This window comes from Rattus norvegicus, chromosome 9 (genome assembly GCF_021556685.1).
Source record: "Rattus norvegicus strain SHRSP/BbbUtx chromosome 9, alternate assembly SHRSP_T2T, whole genome shotgun sequence".
Lineage (NCBI taxonomy): Eukaryota > Metazoa > Chordata > Mammalia > Rodentia > Muridae > Rattus > Rattus norvegicus.
Window position 1 is genome coordinate 92,768,703 of NC_141542.1, and position 18,410 is coordinate 92,787,112.

Genomic DNA, 18,410 nt, shown 5'->3' on the forward strand with positions numbered 1-18,410 from the left:
TAGGAAAGCGGATTCCTAACAGGGAAAGTCAGTTGCCGTCCCTTTCCCATAGTGAAAGGAAAGCTCTGAGCTTAATGAGAACTTCTGGTCCACAGGAGGATGGGAAGTCCTACAAGGCGTTACTGGGAGATGGAGTTTGAGGATGGGACACTGGGGAGCTGGGGGGCATCTTAGTAGTTTTTAGAACAACATATGGAGGAATCAGGAGTCACTGCTATTGTAAGGGTTCCTTTTGATCTTTGTCTCCCTGATTCTGCGACTTTTGAATTCTTGTGGAACGAAGTCCTGCTATTTGAAAAGTAGAACAATTAAGTCTTGTTGAGAATCTTCTTTTCATTTCAGTGTTAAAACTTATGTCTGTATTCAAATTCCTTACACATTGTTGTGTGCCTGGGACTTGAGTTTGGAAGCTACAGAAGTTAGCTTTTCTAACAATTATGGTTTTGTATGGAGTGCTTTGAATAAAATGGTCTTTGTGGTCACTGTTGATAATAATTGACTTAGCTTTGGAGTAATGGAGGTTTTGTTTTTGTTGTTTGTTTGTTTAAAAAGGGGTAAGAATGCAAAGCCCAAAGAGGTAGAAATGAGACTAAAATATTGGTTTCATGAGATAAAAAAGTATTATAGATTGATGTAGGGAATTACACAAAGGGGCGGGGATTGCTTGGGCTATCAATCTTAGTGAGAAAAAAAAAAGAGACCGTTTGTGGAACTGGTGTTTCCCAGGAGCATCTTAAGGGATCAGAAGTGGCTCTAAGATAGGGTAAGGTCAACTGGAGTAGGAACAGGACGGTGAACATGAGCATGAGCGGTGGGTACAGTCTCCTTCTGATGGCTGGGGAAGCAGTTCTGCCCTCCCTGCCCTGTGGAATAGAGGTATCAGATGAGAAGTGACCCCGACAAAGAGACACAGGAGAAAAGTAGGAAGGGCGTCTAATAAGAGACTGAATGAAAGAGAGTCTGGAGGAAAACTTAATGTGGTTTTTAAGCCATTGCCTTCCTTCAAATCCTGGGAAATTCTAGGAGACTTAACATATCAGTGAGTATAAACCATGCTGACTTCTGAGAAAGTAGTAATAACCCACTCATAGTCGTGGGTGAGGTTAATGGACTTTTCAGATGCGAGTATTAGGAACTCTAAGCTACCGTTGGCCATCTCTTGGGCTAATGTTAAGTACAGATGGATGGTGTAGCAGTTTTTGCTAATCAAAGTTTATGGTAAGAATATTTGTCTTATATTTCAATTACAGAACAGGAGGATGGAGCATATACCACTAGTCTATGCGCCATGAAGCATACTACCTGGGGATACCATGAAGCTTTTACACATGTATGAGCTCACACCAGGAAGGCATTGGCTATTTCCCTCTCGGCTTAGCTTCGGAAACACTTATGAATTTCATTTAAATATTGCAAGGTGATGATGTTAGACAAAGGAAACCAATTAGGACTAGGAAAAGCTATTATTGCTCTTTGCTTAGGATTATTTTAGAGATTACCAAAGAGGCCATGTAAATATTTTTTAGCCTTAGTGTTCCACATCTAAGGATTCAACCGACCTCAAATCAGAAGTGTTAAAAACAAAATTGTCTGTATGAAACCCAGGCAGGTATTTTGTGATCATTGTTCTGTTACTAACATGCTAGAAAAGCTACTTACCTGGCACTTATCATACAGTATGTGTTTTTAGTAACCCACAGGTGATTTAATGATCATAGGAAGAAGTGCATGTTGTATGTAAATACTATTAGGTTTTATGCAAGAGACTTGAATATGTTAGGTTGGTCCTAGAACCATTCTTTACAGATTCTGAGGGAGGCTGCATGGATACATACATGTTCATGCACATAAACTTGTTTTTTTCTCCTTTTCCATGGTTCTGTTAAATTTCCTATAGAGTTCTTAATTCTCTTAAGAGATTTAAGTGCTCATTTTTAAGTCATTAGAAATGATGTGTGTTTATTATTACTTTTATTTTCGATGCCAAGGTTGAGTAGATTATATCTTTCTTTTAATATAACTCTTCAGACTTTAAGGATCTAACCATCATTCTTATTTGTTTGGTAGAAAATGCCTTTATTTCAGACAAATTATCTAGGCAGCATAGTCTTGAAAATTTAAATTTCTAAACTGGTAGCTTGTCACTTTTTTTTGCCTTGGAATTAATATTTAATTCAGAAGAAAAATATTAAAAATGACCTTAAACAAGATACTATAGCGCTATGTATTCTTATAGTAATTACTGCTCTCACAGAGACCTGAATTATCAAAGGGGGTTTGCATACCATTTGGAAAGTGGGCTGCAGAAGTCAGCCTACTGTAAGACTCCTAAGATGAGACTTTAAGCTGTTTATATTGATCTGATGACATTGTCTTATCTGCACTGAGGTTTAAAAACACATATCCATATCTACATGGTTTAATGCATTTTTTTGCATATGAAAAATAGTGTTGACGAGTAAATCTAATATGGGTCGGATTATAGCCCATGAATATGCATGATGTCTATGCTGCTCCCTCCTATGGATTTCCTGTTGACTTCTGCAGTGCTTCACTCTCTGGGAAATTTCAGCACGGAGGGAAAGAAAGTTTTACCGCCAATTTGAGTCTGAAGCGCAAGATGAACAGACGTCTGTTGCATTAAAAAAGGACATAGGCATGCATTAAATCCCTTATGTCTTACTTTTTAATGATGCAATTGTGAATTATGTTCTTGTTGCATTTGTAATTAGAGGCTGCGGCAGATGGTGAAGACTTATTTTAAAGCGACGTGTCTATTAAAATAAGCCACACTGCCAAGTGATTGTTCACTGAAACGGCATCTTTACACCCCTGAAACACTCCGATGCTTTGTTGATATGTGGTTGATTACCACAGCTGATTACATATGTGCACATATTTGCTCGGAAATGTATCAAGGATATTGGAGATGTGCAATACTTTGTTTTAAAGTGTATGTTATCACTATTATAGATAATGAAGCTCTCAATGAATTATTCAGTCACACCATCTACAAAGGGAATGCGCCCGGCTCCCGTTTCAATAAAATTAGGCATGAATCTTTCTAAACTGTTGAGTCTTGTTCTCCCCACACAGCGAGAGAAGCACTGAGTGGAGCGTGGGGAGTTGCTGAGGTTTGAAAGTCTCTCTTGTCCACGTCCACAGGAGGGGAGAGTTAGAGGATGAACTCAGCCCATGGATCATGGTGGTATTTCTAGCTGAAAGTGAGACTGAAGACAGATAGGCACTGAGAGCCCCGAAAATGGAAAACAGGCTATGTGCTAGAATAGGTTCAGTGGAGGTAACGAACAACACCTGAATCTCACTGACTCAGAGTCACGTGGATTCATGCACTGTTTGTCAAACATGTCTGTTGTGGATCCTAAAATGGGTCTATTTATCATAGTCTATATGGAAAGAAATGTAGGAGATGGAAGTGATGTTACAATAGGCTTCCACAGCCATCTCTCCAATAGGAAAATGATGTGTAGCCTTCTTTGCTAGTTTTTAAAACGTTTTTCTATAAGAGTCACATGACACACACATTTGTCATTGGCTAAGGAAGTTCATATGATGAAGCCTGATATTAAAAAGACAATTAGGTGCAATCCTACTATATGTTTGGGGAAAAAATGTAGTCCTGATGTAATGTGCTATGAAGACGTATTGCTCCATGACAGTTTCTGTATTATTTTCTATGGCTGCTCCAACTTTAACATTCTTGCCCAGAGAGATCAACAGACAGCTCTCCTATGCTCAACAGTGCATTAAATACCTTTAGGAAAAGGTACGGGTTATTTGAGGGGGCAGAGGAGTTCAGTTCCATATTTTCTAACTGGTTTTCTCTCAAGATAACACTGCAAAAATATGGATTCTATCGTTAAGTCTGGGAGTATTAGAGTCAGCAATGTGACATGAATTTGTTTATTTGGAGCCTTGTAATAATGTCAGTGTGGTTACCTATGGAGTTGCAGAAGCATGTAGCATTTCTCAAGCCCACAGAATCTGTTTTCCAGGAGATAATTTCCTGTAGAAGCACACTGAGAAACCTGCTTGGGTCTCTTCATTGGTGCCCATCTTAGTTTGATTTGTTTTTTTCCTGTTGCTATGATAGGATAGCAGAGAACTGGTTAGCTTATAAACAAAATAAATTTATTTCTTAAAATTCTGGAGGTTAGAAAGGTCAAAATCAAGGCCTTACATGAGTCAAAGGTTTCTTGCTGGCAGGGGCTTGAGAGGAGTCCAGAGATGCAGAACAATACATGGCGAGATGGTAAGACAGAGCAAGCATGCCAGAGAAAGCTCACTTTTGTAACAAAGTCACTCCCTCAATCACCCACTAACCCATTTCTCCATTAATCTATTAATTCATTAATCCATGGAGAGCTCAACCTGTTCCTTTGGTGATTCATGACCTAATAACTTCCAAAGGCACCACCTTCAAATGCTATTAACACATGACTTTGGGGATCGAATTTCCAGAAAATGAATTCTGAAGAAGGAACATTCAAACTGTACCAATGCCTAACCATGGACTTACTCACCCTGACTTTGGGTTTGTGCGCTCAGATGCTAGGAGGATGGGGTGCTTAGAGATGGCATAGTAGTTCTACACATTGCTCCAGTCTTGTGCCTTTGTTTATACATCTCTTTTTTTTTTAAAGATTACTTTCTGTATTTTATTTATGAGCACACTGTCACTGTCTTCAGACATACCAGAAAACATCATTGGATCCCATTACAGATGGTTGTGAGCCACTATGTGGGTGCTGGGAATTGAACTCAGGACCTCTGAAAGAGCAGTCAGTGCTCTTAACCCCTGAGCCATCTCTCCAGCCCCATAAATGTAATCTTTTTTTTTCTTTTTTTCGGAGCTGGGGACTGAACACAGGGCCTTGCGCTTGCTAGGCAAGCATTCTACCACTGAGCTAAATCCCCAACCCCCGTTTATACATCTCTTTAACTCAGACATTTCTAACTTGTCTCTTTTGTAACGCGTGAGATTCTTCCCCTTATGTTTTATTAATTCTTTGAGAATTTTATACAGTGCATTTCGATGATATTTACTTCCTTTCTCCCTCCTCCTAGATCCACTCCCCTTCCCTACCTAACCGACTTTGTGTCCTTTTATTTTTTAAACCCATGAAGTAGAATTTGTATTCCCCATATATTCTTGGATGTGTGGGCTTTATGGGAGGTTAGTTGCCCACCAGGGGCTGTTCCCTTGGTGAAAATTTATCTACCTATCCCAGAATCTATCAGTTGCCAATAGTTCTTTAGCTATTGGGGTAGGATTTTGTCCCCATCTTGCCTCTCCGTGCTGGAATTTTATCTGGCCTAAGCCTGAGCAGGTCTTGTGACAGTTATACAACTATCATGAGTTTATGTGTGTAACTTCTCTGTTGTATCCCCAAAGCATTATTTAATTTTAGTCATGCATGCTTATAGATCTTACACGCATTCCTCCCCCTCTTCTGCCATGATCACTGAGCCTTGGAAAAGGGAGATATAATACAGACGTTCATTTATGGGTGAACATTCAGCTAACTCTTATCAGCTCATCTTGATCAGTTCTGGGTTTCTGTGTTAATCACTGTCTACTATAAAAAATAAGCCTCTCTCTCTCTCTGATGAGGGTTGACTAATTCCCTTATTTATAGATATAAGGGTAAATCATTAGGAGTCCATTTAATACTATGTCTACTTGGCAGAGCAGTAATAGTCAGCTCTACCTTACAGTTTATGAACTGTCTAGCTATAGGTTCTTGGCCATGATAAGGGTGCCATACAGGAGTTTCAACTTAGAGTATAGACCTGAAATCCAATCAGAAAGTGATTGGATACTCCCATAACATTTGTGCTACTATGTCACCAGTGGGCATGTCTTGTCAGGACAGTCATTACTATTGCTCATAGGGTCTTCAGGGGGGTAAAATTGATGATACGCTCTCCAACTAGCTTGCTAGCACATTTCAATATAACAAAAGCTTCCAGGTAAATACCGACTTGATTTCTCCATGTTCTATGATTCAAGTCTATGATATCTTGCTTTGAATTTTTAGATATGTGTTCTTGGTTTGGAATATCATAGGAGTCAAAAAGGTATAAAGGGTTGGATTTCAGAGGAGAGAATGTAGAACACCATGCTATAAAATGTTAAGAGAAAATAATGGCATAGAAGTTTTCATGAGAAGGGAGATGGGTGGGCAAGGTAGATAACAGAATATGGAGAAGAATAATGCTAAACACATTAAAGATCACATGGAAACTTACTGCTGTAGAAGCTTTCTAAAATATATATGTATGCATATGTAAGAAGGTTAAATGCAGTTACCTTATAATGGGGCAACAATGGCTCTAATAGACAGGCATCATGGGCCAACAAATAAAATATACAATGCTAAGAGGCTTAACTCATTTGGAGTTCTTAGCAAGTGAGGTTCCATGCAGCAAAACATTACAGGTTATTATAAACAGTAGGCCTGCCTTTCTTTTTTTCTTTCTTTCTTTCTCTCTTTCTTTCTTTCTTTCTTTCTTTCTTTCTTTCTTTCTTTCTTCCTTCCTTCCTTCCTTCCTTCCTTCCTCCCTCCCTCCCTCCCTCTCTCTCTTCCTTCCTTCCTCTTTCTTTCTTTCTTTCTTTCTTTCTTTCTTTCTTTCTTTCTTTCTTCCTTCCTTCCTCCCTCCCTCCCTCCCTCTCTCCCTCTCTCTCTCTTCCTTCCTTCCTTCCTCCCTCTTTCTTTCTCTCTCTCTCTCTTTCTTTCTTTCTTTCTTTCTTTCTTTCTTTCTTTCTTTCTTTTTTTCTTTGCTGAGTTGTTCTAGCAAATTATCAACTCAGGGGCAGAGTGAGACATGTGAACTCCCAACTTAATACATATAGGTGGATCAGAGCTTGTGGTCGACATGTGTGGGAAAGGTAATCTTTATATCACTGAGTCTTTTAAACTTGTCAGATCTGTTGCTAAGTCCAGATAGTCAGTGTGACATCTGAATTTGATGCCTGGACATCTAGTTTGGGTGTGAATTATCAGAAAACTGGTGCTTCTAGAGAACCATGACCAATAGATACGATGGCGGTTATCATCTGGAAGGTATGGAGGACTTCTGTAGCCATGTCCTCTCCTAGCTCTTACCCTCACATCTTCTCCCTATTCCAGAATGGTAAGAATATATTTTAAAGTTTAGCTTAGTTTTGTTTTGCCTTGTCTTGTTGAGATATTGTCTCATTTTTCCCCCAGACTAGCCTCAGGCTTCTGAGATCATGTGATCCTTTCTCTTCAGTATTCTGAATAATTAGGACTACAGGTGTGGATCATCATGATTTTGATGGCTGTGGGGACCAAAAAGACATTTTGTGATAATCAAAAGTGTATGTTACACACTTGAAGGTGTAAGGAAAAATCTGAGTCAGGGACCACAATTTCATAGAGGAATAATCTGCACTATGACTAATTATAGCAGGTGTAGGTACAATCATTTTCTATTACATAATTCATATACATAAAACACTTAGTCCAGGAATATGGTAGGTACACATATGCATTCCCTGTTCCTTTTATTACTTTTTTTCTTTTATTTTGTTAGGCTACTAGAAGAATAACAGTAAGAATACCCAATAGTACAAAATGTTTTTAAGGTACTAAATACCGTGTTAGGTTTATAGATGATCTCATTTGGTCCTTAAATCTCTGAAATGTGGCTACCACTGTGTTTCCATTTTATAGATGTGGATATTTAACCCCAGAAGGTTTAATGTTTATATTTAAAGTTCTAACTATTAAGAAGCACAGCCAAGATTAGAAGGACCCGTGAAGCCTGACCACTCTGTCATCATAGTAATTCTTCCTTACACTGGCAAGTGTTCTATGGTCTTTAAAACATTGTTTATAATCACACCATTTATCCTCCACAACAGAAAGGTAGGCCATGCCTTCATTTTTAAGAATGAAATTGAGTCATTGATCTAGTTGAGGCTTTTATTATACTCATGCATCTTAAGTTCTGGTCTATCCTCTTTCATTCAAAGAGAGATGTATTCAAAAATACCTCTCATTTTTTTCTCCTCTTTTTTTTTTAACCCCTCTGAATTTTTTCCTTCCTACTTCTCCATCCCTAAATCTGAATTTGTAGCATGTGAACAAAACAGTAAATAATTTCTTGGAACAAAACAAAACAAAACTTCAAAGTATTCCTATAAACTACAAAGAATGTATCTTTGTATCTTACTTTCTTAGACCCAAATAAATGAATGCAAGTGCTGTTGAACATAAATTTAATAACCTTTATTTATTACCTTCTATGTGTCAAATGCTTGAAGCAATTAAAATATATAATACAGACACACAGAGAGAGAGAGACAGAGATAGAGAGAGACAGAGAGACAGAGACAGAGACAGGCAGAGAGAGACAGAGATAGAGACAGCGACAGAGAGAGGCAGAGACAGTGACAGAGAGTGGCAGAGACAGTGACAGAGAGATGCAAAGCGAGGCAGAGAGCGAGAGTGAACATGAGTGCAAAAGAATCTAGATTGTACAAACCCCATCAGATAAATATTACCGAAGCATTGAATAGCTTGTCATTTAGCCCACCTCTCTTCTGGTTTTTCTTTGTTTGTTTATTTTCCAAAACATCTCCTTTATCTCCTGTGGTGATCTGAATATGCTTGGCTAGTGGAAGTGGCACTGTTAGGAGGTGTGGCCTTGCTGAAGTAGGTATGACTTTATTGGAAGAAGTTCATCATTGTTGGGGTGGGCTTTGAGATTCTATGCTCAAGTTCCACTAGAGTGGAAGAAACCCTCCTCCTGGCTGCCTGTAGAGAAACCCTTCTCCTGGTTGTTTTTGGATCAAGATGTAGAACTCTCAGCTCCTCCATCACCATGCCTTCCTGTATGATGCCATGTTTCCCAACATGAAGATAATAAAACAAATGTCTGAAGCTGTAAACCAGCCCTAATTAAATGTTTTCCTTCATGTCTCACCAGAGCCGAGAAACCTTAAGACATCACCCATTTAAAAGTATAAGACAAGGAAGATGAAGCGACAGGGAAATTGGGCTGGGGGAAGAGAATCATAGACCACAGAAAAGTATGCACAGTAAAGGGCTTGACCTGCTTAGCCATGGTTCACTGAATGGAATGTTAGGTTTGTTTTACCTAAGATGGCGAAATGCTAGCACAATCTGGAGGTTATCATATAAAGCCACTAGAAATGACTTCACCACACTTGGCATGTGTAGGAAGATTGTCTTGAAAGGAAGGTGAGCAGCTGTCTCCTTATTGGAAGTGACGCCATGAAAGGGAAAGGTCTGAGGTTTTAACACTTGCCACCAACATTTAAGGCAGGACTAAGTGGCAGCTGTCTTGCATCCAGGGTTAGGAAGTGTATGTGGGGAAGCAGGGGATCCCAGGTAAGCAAACTGAAGCGAGCCCGAATCCCTTAATGGCATAGGTCTTCCAAGTTCCATTCTTACTCAAATACTAATGTTATTATTTTATAATAGATGGGATCGCTTAAATGTTGGAAATTTTATTTTTAAACTGTTGTATACTAGACCTCAGTGCTCAGCTGATTGTAAAGATATGTGTTATTTGAACTGACCAGCGTTTGTAAAAATAAATATGACTTTCAATGATGACACCAACATCTGCATTTAAGTAGATTTTTATTCATGGGACACCTAGGGGGTGTGAGTAGATGGCTCTCCAAACGTTTGCGAGTTCTTTAGGCGGAGCGATGGGTCCATAGGCAGGTTCCTTTAGAATATTAGAGTGTAGGGCAATAATGAATCTGCCTATGTTTTTGGTGGAAATACATAACACGCCCACATTTTCTTGATACGAACAAACTAATTATTAATTCAGTTGAGACTATCCAGGTTGGTAGGGCTTTTGTAAGATTTTAGCTTGCCTGTATTCTTCACATGAGCAGACATATTCTTCACGTGAGCAGACATTGTGCTTTCCCCAGACAGTCTAAGAGGCTTCTTAGGTGACAGGGAGAAGTTAACAGGCTAGGACTGAGTGTCCACATTGAGTCTGAGACATCATTTTAATTCTGGCCTTGCCAATAACATCGTGCCAGCTTGGGAATATTGCTGCTTCTCTCTGATTTCGGTAACTCATCTGGAAAATATAGAATTTGGTGAGCTGATCTCCAAGGTCCTTTCTCGCTTTAAAACTCTATGAGGCTAGGAATATGGTTTGTCATCAGTGAAGAGTCACCAAGTCGACCTTGGAAATCGCTTCATGCCAATTAATCTCTCTCTCCCCTTTAGTGGACAGTGTGCAGAAAAGGATTTCACATCCTAAGTCATAAATGTGTTGCCTTGAAACCACTGCCCTATCCCAAGATAAAAGCCAAACACTAAATCCAAATGGATTTAGTGTCCACAGCAAATAAATGCAAATGCATGCCTGCCTGTGCGAGTGCGCACGTGTGTGCACACACACCCACACACACACGTATACATTCATGTGGAGACACAAACATGGTCATGAACGTATTGCCCTAATGCCTGATAAAAGCCAGTCTAAATCCATTTTAGTCCTTAGCAAGTAAATGCACACACACACACACACACACACACACACACACACAAACACACACACACACACATTCATATGCACACTCACACACACATACTCCACCAGTACTGGCTGAAAGTTAATTCTTGAGTTTGAGGTTGCTGGGTAAATCACCTGTTCCTAATAGAGAGGCTGAGGAGCATGGGAAGGAGTTGGGTTGAGCACAGATTGTATACTTCTGTGATGCTTTTCAAAGCAGTCCTGCTGGGAAATCACTTTGATCAGCACAAAAAGGGATCATTTTTGGCTATTCTTACATTGCAAAGCCCTGGTGGTACTCTGACGTCTGTGGTGATGAAAGGTGCTAGTTAGGCAAAGTCTGTCTGAGCTGTCCTTCCCCGAATTGCCTCCCTACAACTCCCATTCCTAGTGACCTTGATCTTACTTCTCCATTCAACAGAAGCTCAGAAAGTCATGATGTTTGTCCCTTCAACTGACTCCGGTCCACCCTGACAGCAGCAATTCTCTCTGGGGTTCGGGTTGATTTGATAAGGTGCCAGGGATTCATTCCAAAGGAGCACATACTTTCTTGGGTTTCCTTCTGTGACACAGGAGTCACCATGTCAGATGCACAGAACAGACACGTCTATGAGCTCGTCCCTCGCTAGTCTCTGGAATCCTGCACCACTGACTGCTCTAGATGACCATGGCAAAGAATGACAAGAGTCAACTGGGAATTCTTTGCTCTGTCACAATTACATGGTTTTGATTTTTCCAACCTAACATTGCCAAATTCTCTAATTGTACTAGAAGAATTCCGGTGGTGCAGAGGGTTGATAGATGACTAAATAGGGTTAAAAACAAAAAACAAATAGGACTTAATTTTAACTCTCTCTCTCTCTCTCTCTCTCTCTCTCTCTCTCTCTCTCTCTCTCCTCCTTCTAACCCTCCCTCTAATTGAGATAGGAGCTCATGCAGCTCAGGCTGGCCTGGAACTCTTGGTAAGGATGACTCTAAATTTCTGATCTTTTAAAACATATATATGTAATACATAATATATATATAACATATATATATATAATCATATGCATATAATTTAAATACATATCACTTCTCTATTTCACTTTCTTCCTTCTGGGCCCTCCTGAGTTTCCTCCCTTCAACTCCTTCCCTGTGCTCTCCACTCTCAAATTGATAGCTTTTTTATTTGATTATTATTGTTATGTAAATATATAAATATAACCTTCTGAGACTATTTTGGTGTGTATACGATTTCAGAACTCACCACTTTGTTTTGGATTATCAGTCAGGGGGCTCATCCCTAGCAGATGAGTCTGCCTTTCTGTGCAGCCATTCGCTGCCCACGATTCTCTGTATAGGTTAGGACTCTGTGAGGTTTCCCCCTTTTGAGTTAGTCTATCTATTGATATTATCATTGTTCCAGGCTCGTTTCTGAAGCCATTTATAGGAAAGATTGTTTGGCAGCAGACTTACTGGTTGGTTACTCTTTCAATCTCTGCCCTCTTTTGGAATAGTTCCTGAAGGGCATGATGATCCCATGATGGCTTCTGATCTCTGGATTGTGCCTCTTGTGGGTTCTATCTCTGGAATGTGCCTGCTGTGAGTTTTGTGTCAATTCCCATTAACGGCATAGAGAAACATCTTCAATGTGGGCTGGGAGCTATACTTATCTGTGGGTGTAAGGATAAGATTTGGAATGTAGTTAGAAACTATGCTGCCCTAGCAGAGTGTAGTAGTAGCTTCTCGTCTAAGACACATGACCATGTTAGCCCTGGGAAGCTGCCCAGATTTTCAGTAGCAGGCATGATTTTCCTCCTGCTTAGTGGGTCTTAAGTCTAATTAGACTGCTGTTGGTTGCCACTAACATGTGAGTGCCACCTATTGTCCCTTTACGGATATCTTGCCATGTTAATCATGGATATGGTTCATGGGCTCTGCAGCTGGGTAGGACTGTTTAATTGCTCTGACCTCTGGCATCTTGAATATCATTTTTGTGTAACATTTCCTAAGAGGTTGGTGTATTCAGCAATGGCGGCTCTTACCTTCAACCTTCGAGAGGTAGCCAAAGGCAACAGCAATAGTTGATACCGTTTTGGGAGTCACTTGATCTATCCTGACCAATCATTTGAAAGAAGGTTTCTTGTGCCTGGTTCTGGGGTTTCTATTAGTCTATTGTTTTTAGGAGAAGCAAAGACAGCCCAAGTATCTGAACCTTCATATGCATATGTATATGTATATGTATATGCATGTGTAAATGTATATATGTTTGTGTATAAATATGTGTGTATACTTATATGAATTATGTATAATTTTAGATAAGTATAAAATGATATGATTCCTTGAGGTTTTATCAAATGGCCTTGGTATTATTTGTCCCTCCTCCTTCATTTCCTTCTGTATTAACCTTAGCCTACACCCCAGTTAGATTCCCCCTCTTCACCTTTCTTTATTCCCTTTCTTACCACACATGTGCTGTTTGTTATTCCTCTCTCAAGTACTCCCCTACAACCCCCTACCCATAATTATACTTCCCTGGTTTCTATGGTTACCCCACATTGTATATTTACACCAAAGATTACAGCTAGGAGTCACAGATGAGAGAGAATATTTAGTGTTTGTCTTTTTACATCTGGGTTATTCAATATAATATTTTCTAGTTCTATCCACTCATTTAAAAATTTCATGATTTCATTTTTCTTTACAACCGAATGGTATTCCATTGTGTACATGAGTCACATTTTCACTACTCAGTCATTTGCTGAGGAACATTCAAGTTGTTCTCATTTCCTGGTGACTGTGAATAGGACGGCAATGAGCATTGCTAATTAGTTATTTGTGGAGTAGGATAACTAGACCTTTGGGTCAGGAATGGGATAGCCTGGTCATATAGTAGACTTATTTTTAGTTTCCAGAGACCTCTCCACACTGACTTCAAGAGTGGCTGCACTGACTCACATTTTCACCAACAGTGAATGAGGGTTCCTCTTTTCTACATTGGCAGCATGTGTGAGTGACTATTGGTCTATGTTTTAATAGGAAGAAGACTTAAGAAGCAAATGAACAGAAATAAAAGAAGTGTTGTGTTATATCAAGGTGACTTACATATTTTCACCAGACCTGAACTGAGGACCCACAACAAAACCCAAGTCATTCGTGGTACTTAGTACTTACATGTGGATTACTGGCTAGAATCAGAGGAAGCTCCTGACTGGTGCTAATTGGATCAGCTCCTTTCGGTCTGTCCTTGATCTGCCCACTACACACAAGCCCGTCATTTATAAGTTTAATCTTGGTGTAAACAGAAGCAGGGCTTGGTTGCTGTTGGCTTAGGAAGCTGAGATCATAGAAAAGAGATGGGCCCTACCTTCAGGGAGTGTGGAGGTTGTATCCACCACACATTTGAGAAACATGAAAACATTAATAAAGATCCCACAGAATAACCCAACCTAGCTAAAAAAGGGGAGGAATGGGTTACCACTCAAGGGAGTTGCGGGTCTTATATGGCAGAAATTTCTGGAATGATTTTTTTAAAAACTGGAGAGAGGCTTTAGGAGAAGAAAGATTACATTTCAGAGCCATGAGGCCACATTGAGAGAGAGAGAGAGAGAGAGAGAGAGAGAGAGAGAGAGAGAGAGAGAGAAAGAGAGAGAGAGAGGACTCCAAGCAAGGGCAACATTTTGGAAGAGTGTAGTGGAGAATGCAAACTTGCTTTCTGAAGGAAGGAGAACACACAACAACACCAAAGACAGAGGAAGATGAGGAAACCCTGAACCCTATACCTGAGTCATAAAACGTAAGACAAGTCAAGGACTGGTTAGACTTTCTTCTTGTCTGAAAAGATGTAAGAAAACTGTGGAGGAAGATCAAAGACTCTTTAGCATTGAGGAAAGTCAACATACCTGAGAAATTTAGTGTTTTCTGTTTGCTTCCTCGTAGAAGTCAGGGTTACTTTCCGATACTAAAATCTCAATTAATTTCTTCCTCCCTCCCTCCCTCCCTTCCTCCCTCCCTCCCTTTCTCTCTCTCTCTCTCTCTCTCTCTCTCTCTCTCTCTTTCTTTCTTTCTTTCTTTCCCCTTAGCTAAATCTTGCCAAGAATAGAAGTCAGTTCTCACAAGGTGGAATTTGGTGTTAGCTCAGAAGTCTTGGTAGTGGATTCTCTTCCCACCCTTTGATCTCCCTTTGAGGACTGTCACATATCAAGAACCAGATTAGCCCGTGGTCAGCTGCCAGCTCCAGGGGCACATCTGCCTGCATTGACTTGCTCACAGAGACTTCCCTGCTAGCCAGTCCTCCCATTCCCAGACCTGAGCCCTGTCATCTGATCCTCCTCCCCAAATGGGTGTCTCACTTATACTGACACAAGGAATGCGATTCTAGTCTTTTTGAGTAAACAGTTCTGTACAATAGAGGTGGGGCCAGATTAAACAACAAAAGCCCGGGATTATGTTGTTTGCCTGGCACCTGCTTCCCCAAGGTGAGCTCTCCTGTTCATGGTGCTACCCTGGCAGTCTGAGCTCTCGAATACAGGCTGGGTGGTGCTAACCAGCCTGTGGGTTTTGCTGCAACTGGGAATTCACCTCTTTGGCATGCTGGTCACAATGAGATGGAGCCCTTTTAAGATTAATTATTAATTAGTATTAATCTACACATTAATAGAATGTGTAGATGAGCCAGTTGTTAAACTGCATTTCTGTGGCTATATCATTTCCATTCTTAATTAGACCTGATTGCTTGAGAAGCAGGGGTAACATCAACATATATTCCTGTTGTTGTTAGAGCAAGTGGCAAGGCAGATCCAATTTTCAACTTTACGGTTAGTTTTAAAGTTTGAACTATGAATGTGAATTACCTTTCTGTCTGGTTTCTCTGGTGTAGGTTATTGTTATGCTAATTCAGGTGTATGTCTTCCCAGACCTTCTAAATATATGAATCTTGTGTTCTTTTGAGCAAATTGGATAGTTAATCCTTTAATCAGTTGTTGAGAGATTGCTGGAAGCACAGAGGCAGACAGGACCTCTAAGCTCAGCAGTCTGAAGGTCATCACTTTGATTCATTTAGTGTTTCTCCTTTGTTTTCCTCCTGGCTATTAAGTAGGGACGTAAGGCTAATCCTTCAGCAAGGATAAACACTTTATGGGAAATAGAAAGGCGGGAACCTGGGATGAGAAAGGTCCTTAGGATGCACAGATAGATGATGCTACTCAGGAGAGCAGATCTTGACCCAGCCTTCTCTTGTCCTCACCCATTGTGTCCTCTCTGATAGGTAGGCACCCATATTTAGCACAAGTTGACTGTGTTGTCAGTTAAGTATTTCTTAAACTACTTTTTGGGTATATTCCGAAGGAAAATTTTATCCCTATGTCCCTGAAGATTGCAGTGAAGACTCTATCAGTTGTTTAGGAATAAATCTGGAAGAAATCAAACTCAATACTGCCCATCCCCATGTCCTTCCAGCTGCCGCAGTAGGAAGATGTCGAAGTTCATGTGAATGATTAATGCTGCCGGTAGAAGTCTACAAGTTTTCTTTGTGTGGAGAGAGCCAGGCTTGGGCTCCCCTCTTTTGGGGTTGATGCAACTCTGGCGAGGCCTCACCTGGACACCTGTCCGTAAGGTGTGTTCCAAATTGATTGATACAGCTGTGGGCTTTGCTCTCACTTCCACAAGTCTAGCTGACCAAATGCCTACGGTTTTCTAGTTCCTATTTCGCCACAGCCTTATTTCATATAGTGAGGAAGGACCTTTAGAGAGCTGCTTGTCCCCCTGAGATGCATACAGGAAAAGTACCAATCAGGTGTGGGTTTTAGTGTTCACCTGTACATGCAGAAATAGTGATGGGAATTGAGAGCCTTGTGTGGAAAGAGGATTTCTTTTTAATAAATCACCTCTGATGGAGTAAGATCCAGACCCTAGTCGGAATCAGAAATGACTATGGAAACCATAGAAATAGGATGTTTAACTCTTTCTGACTTGAGTTTCTTTCTTTTCTTCTTTTTTAAAAAATCTTGCTATCTAAAATCTACATGAAGTCTAGACTACATCACCTGGCCTGGTCTCACACTGGCCCAGGTGGTTTAACAACGACTTTAATTTGGGCTTCATGTCAAGTAGATTGAGATATTTACTGACTTGTTATTGGGCTTCCTCAGAAAAGAAGCTTTCTCAGAGGGAAAAAAAGAAGGTCCCTGTACTGAATAAGAGAGTGGATTTCTTCAGGAATACACAACTGTAGTGATGGTGATAATTATAGTTCCGACATAGGAGGGCTCTTGCTTTACTGTTAGGTAGTGGCGTTACTTACTATCTGTGGACTCCCACGAGTTGAACAGGGTGTACTATTATCAGGAGACGCCATAGCAGGGGATCCCAGGCAGCTGCTGACCAGAGGTACTGCTTCAGAGCTGGCCAAATAATATTAGTCAGGTCAATCGGAAGAGATTTTAGGGGTTCCTGGAAGGTGGGACTTTCTTCTGTGCATTCTGATAGGTGGTTGCCAGCCTAAAGTCACAGCCTAAACTCATTAAGAGCACGTGTCTAAGAATCAAGCCAAAGCAGAAAAATATAAATAGAACAGAGCTAGCTGCACCTCTGAAGACATGATTGAACTTCCGGGTACAGCCATTCCTGAAGCTATCCATACCTACAGTGCTTAGTTACATGAACAATGTATTATGGCAGAGGTGGTTATCATTTGTGAAGAGTCTTTTGTCCCTAAATTGAAAATAGAAAAGGTCTACATTATTGTTATTTTTGCCAGACTTTTTGAGAAACTCATGTAAAGCAAGGGATTTCTTCAATCATTCCCCCACATACTGCTGGGCCATCACAACAGGTAGCAGCTGTCTTTCCTTCCTCCCTGCTATCCCTCTTTTCTTACTACTACTTGGGAGACTGAAGAGTAAGAACAAAACTTTTGAGTGTTCATGTGCATGTACATGTGTGAGCGAGCATGTGTGTGTGTCTATGTGTGCATTCCTTTCTCTATCTATCTATCTATCTATCTATCTATCTATCTATCTATCTTTCATGTGTGTTTGTGTGTGCCTGTGTGTGCATTCCTCTCTCTCTCTCTCTCTCTCTCTCTCTCTCTCTCTCTCTCTCTCTCTCGTGTGTGTGTGTGTGTGTGTGTGTGTGTGTGTGTGTGGGTGTGTGTGTGTGCAGGTATAGGCTCAAATTAATTGCAGAAATGTAAAGCAGACTTCAAGAAGTTCCTTTAATTTCTTTTTTTGTACTAGTGATCCAATTCAGAGCTTTGTGCATGCTGGGTAAGTGCTTTCCCACTGTGCTATGTCCCAAGCCCTTAAGTGAGAAATCCTTTAGACAGCTTATACATCAAGTGAGGGTTACTCAGTCTTCTGCAATACAACAAGGTCTTGCCTTTCAAAAGTTGGTATGCTAACAAATCATCTGAGATTCTTGTTGAAATGTAGATTCTATTTCAGAGATCTTTGGTGGGGTCAGACAGTCTCCTTTCTTATTAGCCCCTTGACAATTTGAGTAGCAAATAAGAAAGTGTGTGTGTGTGTGTGTGTGTGTGTGTGTGTGTGTGTGTGTGTGTGTGTGATTAGATCTATCCAGGAAGATGTCAAGTCAGAGCACGTAGAAATATTCTGCTAAATCCCTGACTTGTTAGGTGATGAAGATGTATTTTTCATGAGCAAATCTCAAACTGTATCTTTATTCCAACAGAGATTAACTTAAAAGAGAATTTTAAGGGCACACAGTGCCATGTCTTTATTGGTCAATCAAACAAGGAGTACTTATGAGCCTAGCTCTTGACTAAATGCTATGATGTGCAAAAGCGATGGGGGACCAGTGAGTAAGGAACAACCTGCAACTTGGCGCAGGGTGAGAGCCAGTTTAGGAAAGCT

At 40.3% G+C, this 18,410-nt stretch overlaps 1 long non-coding RNA gene across 6 annotated transcripts in view; it reads left to right on the top strand.

The window, feature by feature from the left end:
- LOC148003798 (uncharacterized) overlaps window positions 1-18,410 on the top strand; it is a 188,844-nt gene that overhangs the window by 126,285 nt on the left and 44,149 nt on the right. The window lies entirely within an intron of this gene.